General features: G+C 34.4%; 1 protein-coding gene across 5 annotated transcripts in view; it reads left to right on the forward strand.

Moving 5' to 3' along the window:
* Nucleotides 1–7,493, forward strand: part of LOC108694057 (protein windpipe) — a 22,704-nt gene that overhangs the window by 11,529 nt on the left and 3,682 nt on the right. For 2 of the 5 annotated variants that reach the window (XM_018203311.1, XM_018203313.1), the window contains exon 2: nt 5,473–5,522. The exons of 2 other annotated variants lie outside the window; for them this stretch is intronic. The gene's annotated coding sequence lies outside the window, so the exon portion shown is untranslated. Of the gene's footprint in view, nt 1–4,745; nt 4,823–5,472; nt 5,523–7,493 lie in introns of those variants that run through there. One more of the 5 variants, XM_018203312.1, reaches the window with a different exon arrangement.

Below are 7,493 nucleotides of genomic sequence, written 5' to 3' on the forward strand. Positions count from 1 at the left end.
TGAAAGTAGATACTTTTAAAATCCGAAAAGTCTATTTTCTTTAAGAGTTACGCATAATGAAAGGATGAAGGCCGACTTTATATATGTTAATACGTAATAAAACTCCATTTTCCTCTGTAAGGATAATTTCGTGAAGGATAATTCGCAAGAATATTTTTTTCTTGGTATTTAATTGTGAGTACACATATATATTATGCTTCTAAAATTAAAATTTCTCAGTTCTGTTCATTCTAATTTAAATACTAAACAGATACGATTTATAAAGTCGATTAATCACATTTGAAACGTTGCGGACAAGTTGAACAAGGTGGATTGTTGATTGATTTGAAAGATAAACATGTTAAAATATTATGGTATTACAAAAGTATTGAGCATAAAAGTAATGATTAATGGCATGCGATGAAATCAACAATTCTACAGGAGACTTGAAACAAAATAATGCAGAAACTTTCTATGGACTTTCAGAACTTTAAAATTTGATATTTAATATTTTTTAAATGCTCAATTGATTTCCCTGACACAGGTTGTAAATAAATGAGAAATTTTGTTGCAATCAGCGAACATCGCGTTGCGATCTCGATGTTTGACAGGACACCATGTTAAGAGACTGTTATAGTAGCGAAGCGTATTCAACGACTGGTATAACAACTTGTTAGAAAACACGTTAGAAATGCCGTTTCGTCTGAATTGGCTTTTAAGCAACGCCTGCGACGATCGTGCCTGCCGTCTCGTCGTGAAATGTATGTCAGTACGACGATATTGTTCCTAATTGCCTCCATTGGCAGGCAATGGATATTATTTCAGGCACGGCCACATGTGGTCCTTGCACGACGTTAATCTTGAATCACTCGCGTGACTGTCTTTGTTTCATTAACATGATAAAAACGCTAACTGTCGATAATCTACGAAAAATTACGGCAAACGACATAACAATCGGATAACATTTTGATTAGGGAATAGCAATTGTTATGGAAACTAGAACGATTAGCTTGTACCTTAAATATAAAAAAGTTTTTTATTTTTATATTACGTAGAGAAAGAGAAATATATATTTTTCTTTAAATTGTTGGAAGAACGGCAGTCTTAGCTTCCGTCTCTACAAATATTATTTCTGCTTATTTATTACCCTCTTCAAGAGGGAGAAGCAAAAGGCGCGACGAGGGATCTCAGATAACGCGGAATAAATAGAAATGTCGATATGTAAGAGTGTACTTGCTTCAAGATCAATAATTTCAAGTCCTGTTTCAGCATCCAGTTCTGTCATCGATGGCCATTGCCCCGTCGTCGTCTGAATTCTGTCGTCCTTTTGCAATCGCTTCTTGAAGTTTATGCGAATTGACAGCAATCATGTCTCGCATCTAGCGCGCAAATCGATCGATCGGCACTAATTGAGCCGGTCATAGGCAGTCTTAGACTTATTAGCAACGCGAATCTTGTTATTCGCGATTACTCGGGTTGATTGACCTATCTTATTCTAACGCTTGCTTCCAGTGTGATCTCTTGGCGCGCGTTGCGGCTTGCTAATCTTTTCGCATGAATGCCTGATATCGATACTTTGGCTATTATTTATGAGAAAGACGGTCTTCATGCATCATCACACATTGTTATTTTACAAAAAATTTTTTGCTAAAGTATCTGTAAAGAGATAGCTAGATATAAATTTAAATATTTAAAAATTTACAATATTTGCATACAAATTTAAAAATAATTTTGTTGGATTAACTATTAAAATAATTATGTAGTTCAAGCTGCTAGAATATCAATTTTTTTGCAGCATTGTCCATGCTTAAATTTCATTTATAATTATTTTGATGATATAACAAAATTATTTTTAAATCTGTATCTAAATTGTTAAATATTTCAGCAAAATCATTATTTTTTTAGTATTTAATGTGTTATTCGTTTTCTATTTTGCGGTCTTTATTAAGATCTTACAATTTGTAAGGAAAGAGTTAATGAAGAGAGGTGAGAGGAAGAATTACGTATATTGCATGTAACAACACAAATTACATTTTAGTATAATAAATAATTTATGAGATAACTTTCCATCGTAATTTAGACTTTTCATTTCATTCATAATAGCAAGAAGAAATATCATTTACAAAAAAATGAGATTCGTAGAAAGTAATGTTACACAAAAAAATAATCCCGGAAGAGTAATATGTTTCCAAACACGTAACACATTTTAGATATCTACTAATAATAGGTAACAACGTTGCGAAATGTGCGTACGCGTGCTCCGAAACCAATTAACATTTCATTTACACTGTTTGCGTCACTACCGTCTATCCGATGATTTACATATTGTCAATCGTGTGTGACTTTAGAGTTTTTAATGGAATTCTTCGCGGTATTTCCAATTTCTTCAAAACCAAGGTTATTCTTCCTGTTTACATATCATAAATGTTAAGACAAGTTTACACTAATTGGCTTTTTTCTTTGTTTATTATTGATATAAATAAATTTCTAACGGCGAAATTTGGACTGTTTATTGATCAACAAAACTGCAAATTTAATCCGGTTAGAAATTCTTGGCAAGCATTGTCGAGGGTCAGTCTAAATGTAGTTTTAGGCAGTCAACAAGATTGAGAAGTGCTCAGAACGTAAACGTATCTTATGCCTTCAATACTCTGTTTCTTGTCTAAAATAACGTTCGCATTTTCTCCAAACTCTACTTTTAGATTATATAATACATTATCTTTCTTTCTCCATACAAATTTTTCTAAAAAATTTTCCCTTACTAAAATAATCAATTACTAGAAAAAAATACAAATTTATCAAAAAAGTGTATAATCCATAATCTAAAAATAAATTATTGTATCGCAATTATTGTATTGTATTATTGGAACACTTTCGATGAGTTCTTATTTTAACGGACGGAATATACTATCAACTTCACGATCAAAGTTCAATTTATAATCGATCGATGACGTTGGTTACTTACGTATTGGTTGTGAATGATAATAGAATGATTTTGTAAATTAATCTGCAGACAACACAGGAATGTATTATGAATTGTAAAAAGAAACAGGAAAGAACTAATAGAAAAATCATCAATAAAATTATTAGCATTATGATAAATTGATACTTGTCATTTCTTTACATATTTAGGTAATGATTTATAAGTTCGCGACTCTTATCCCTTTTAAGGAATGAAATTAAATGCAGGTAACTGATTAATTCATCGGAGTATAAAATACTTTGGTCAGAATGAAGTGCCGTTGTGCGCGAGTATCATTCCAAACGATACGCGTTTTATCACATAAGAGAGTTCGTTAACAGCAACAATACGATATTAGGTCGTTAATAATAGTCCATTCATACACGAATGATTAATCACATTTTTATACATATATGATACAAGGACAAGGGAAAAGCTCGCTGTTTATTTATAATTATACACTTGTTAGGATCGCTTTTAAAGCTAATTCTTGAATAGCAAATTCATCAACAAATTAATAAATTAACCGAAGCTTCGATAAATCTCACGGGAAATGCATTAATTGCTACTCGAAACATCGATAAGAATATACAATTGGATATCAATGTCCTTGCGTCGCAGCTGTGCTTTCACACGAATTAATGAGACTAAATTAGAATAAATGAGGATCGCGTGATCCTCAGGGCCAACAGACGGACGTATTAAAATACAAATCGCAACCGATGTTTCCGCAGCCGCTTTTAACTTCCTTCTGTACGGAGGTGTACGACCTCCCGAGATGACTCCTCGAATCACTGGGCTCCTCTGAAAACACGTGATGAACTGGACCACGAGGACGTGTCAGTACCGTTAAGAACGGAGTCGGCAAAAAGCGAACCACGTGATCAAACCAGGCATACGTGCATCACTCGTTCCGAATTTTCTGCTGAATTCGCGCAAGAGCTCGGTCGTACACAAAGTATTTACTATTGCAAAATGTCTTTTAAATATGAATTCGACTTTGTAAAATATTTTAGAGACTATTAGAAAGCGCTTAGTACTGGACACTTTCGAAAAAAAAGTTGCAGTCTTTAAATTATAAATAAATATTTAAATAATTAAGTAAATTTTTTGAAAAAAAAAGCTCATTTAATCTCGGTGAGCAACTAGAAGTTCTAGTCTCGATTACGTCTTTCACTGAGACTTCTTCAGAATCTATGTTAGTAAAAAGAATCTCGGTCGTTTCAGTTTAATTATTCGTAATTCACTGCGCGTAGTGTATTATTATCTACGCAGATAACCAATTAAAACGAAGAAATCGTACTTAGCGTTGATAACGATAAGCCTCATTAACGTACGTAATGTCATGACATCGAGTGACGTAATCGACGTTGCCTCTTACAACGAGAAACGGTGTGCCGAATCTAGCACACGCGAGACATTTTGCAACGGCGCGATTATGAAACTGAATAAGATGCGGGCCATAAAAGAAATAATATAGAGGGAAGGGAAACACGCGCGCGCACACACACACATACATACACACACACACACACACAAATATGCACGCACACACGCACACGCACGCACGCACGCACGCACGCACGCACGCACGCACGCACGCACGCACGCACACGCACACACGCACACTTGTCAGAATAATGACAACTGCGGTATAATAACGCTGTGACGATCCAGGGCTGGAAAGTCAAGGACTAGAACTCTTGTGTCGGAAAGTGAGTCAGCAGCGCGCGGTATGGTATAGACAGAGAACAGGATGAGAAAAATCCGAAACGAATCTTGCACAACGAGAGGAAACGAGAACGAAAGTATAACCATCGCGGAGAAAATCCGGGATGAACGATTTAACGCTCGGCCGAGCAATGGTGGATAGGTAAATAGGTAAGCATAGAAATCCTCAAGCAAGAGATTGAACACCGTTTAAACAATTTCTGATGATTCGCCATACTTGATATTTTTCAGAACTTGCTTAAAATAGATGAGAATGGATATCTTATTCTATTCTATGCATAATCTATCTCATTTTATCTTAAACAGGTTCTGAAAAATATCAAGATTGGCGGAGCAAACGTATGGTGTCCAATCTCTTAAGGATCTCTAGGTATATACACGGGAATGCGAACACGCGAAATTCCTCGCGAAATGATATTGCGGTTACACCGCGAGAATCGTCACAAACAACTTTCCATGTCTTACACATTCGAGAACATTCATGCTCGCGATAAAACATGCGATATTACATGCGCCACTCGAGAGACAAATGCTGTGTAAGTAACGGAGGAATGAACGAAAGAACGAAGAAAAAGCGTTGAAGCTCATGCATTAGAGAGGTCTGATTGATCATAACGAATTAGTTCGTCATTTGTTTATGCCAATCACCGTAATTTATTTCCATTAAATTCTATTAAACATTTCTTTCATCGGACAATCATTGATCTTATCGATATGTCAATATCTCTCTGGTTTGAATCGCACTGAATCAAAGACCATGTAACATGCGAATTTATTCGCCTGTTTCGTGTATGTTGCAGATGCCCTCGAGAGCACGGTGTTGCCGAAACTACATCTGAATAAACGAGTTGTAAGTGACCGATTAAGATATCATCGATTGCATGACAAGTAGAGACGAAGCTAATTTCGTTTCATAATAATAATAATATTTTATCACGATTGTGATTAGTATCTGCTTAACGATAATGATTTATTGTAATAATTAAAAGTAATGATAAAATCAAATTTTACTGCTGCAATAGAGAATTAAATTAATATCGATCCATCATTTTAATGACCGACTTTCTGCAATTAGCATCATCAGTGCCTTTCGCAAAACATAAATGCATTGATATAACTTTAAACAATATTTCTTGTCTAAAGAATATAACTCTTTATCATCGTTATTTTTGATTATATAAACACATGAACTTCCTATAACGAACCAAGAGCCTTTGTTAAGCTTTGAATAAGCTTTCACGTCATTATGCGCTGCGGCACATTTGTACGAGATATCATTTCCATGCGAAAAGCCCGTTCATAGAATGACAGGAAGTAGTTCTTTGCAAATTTCACACACATATATATACAAATTGTCCAAATCTCCGAAGCGCGGGATAGCAGATCGTCCCTCCGAGGTCTCGAACTCATTAGCCATGACCTGCCTCTACCCGAGATCGCGTGAATGTATTTTACATTGCACGGTGCATAGATATACGTCCATTCAGAAATTAAGTCGGAAAATGTTCTGATAAAAATGAAACTGCTTTAGATTTTTTGTTAAAAATTCAATTTACATGCAAAAAGTATAATATTTCGCGATTCTTAACATAAAAAATAGTCTGCGTGAAATTTCGCATCTTCTTTCGAATTTTTATTTTTTTGAAACGATAAAAATTGAAAAACAGAAAACTTAACATTTTTTGATATAACAAATTCCTAGAAGTTTTTTCGAGGTCGAAATTATGTATAATGTCTTTCTATTTTATTATTTGGCTTTTTCTTATTGCTTATCTGATAAGCTAATCCTTACATAATACTATATTTTTAATACTATATTTTTGCAATATGTATTTCCGGGTAATACTAATCTAATTTGCCTTACTAATTTCTTTCATTAATTACGCTGTTGATTGTGAAAGGTGAGAGCGCGATTTCAATCCAGGCACAGTCCGTTACGTAATATCGAGAAATCGGTATCAGCTTATCGATATGGTTAACAAGCACAATGGAATCCATTATTTGTCTTATCTCATTGATAGTGAGGGATATTTATTTCAATCCTGCGATCTCAGAGTTATTAACGCGCAAGAAATGCACCCAAGTCGAATTGCGTATGCAGCCAATTAACGTGATTACGATCGGTCATGCGAGTTCAATGCACGTCGTTGCGCGATCATGGCGCGTGAACCATCGCCTTTCTTTCCTTCTTTTACTCGCTGTTTATAGATGGAAATGACGTCACTGTTATGCTAACGCCGGACGGTATGCAAAATAATGCAAATGACATGTCAAAACTGCTCACCCTGCGTCTTTCTATGTATAGGACATAGCGGTTTAACGTCTGTAAAAGAAGTATTTGATGGCGAAAAAGAGGTTTATCCGATCTATAAATTTTCTTCATTCAATCCGACGATCCTACCTCGCTTTAAATGGTTACTTACAGAACAGCTATCATAGAACAGCTATCTTAGTATACGCGGAACTTTGACATTCACATTTTTTTACCTGCATATAATTATTGCACATTATATTGATCGAACGAGAATATTTTTTGAACTATAGTCAGTAAATTGAAAAGCGCTCATAAGCATATTTTATGTTCTTTTGAATTTTGGAATGTATGCATTTGATACAACGAATAAAATCTAATGTTGTTTTTATATATTTAAAAGATTAAATTAATTTTTTTATAATACAATAACATGCGATTTATTGGTTGATAAATGTAAAAATATTTGAGTTGTACTGAAAAATATCTGAGTGCATAATGCACGTAATCACACATGATTATATTATAAAAATAGTTTATCTCTGTCTATATATAGTATAATATATAATA

Source organism: Atta colombica, unplaced genomic scaffold (genome assembly GCF_001594045.1).
Source record: "Atta colombica isolate Treedump-2 unplaced genomic scaffold, Acol1.0 scaffold112, whole genome shotgun sequence".
NCBI lineage: Eukaryota > Metazoa > Arthropoda > Insecta > Hymenoptera > Formicidae > Atta > Atta colombica.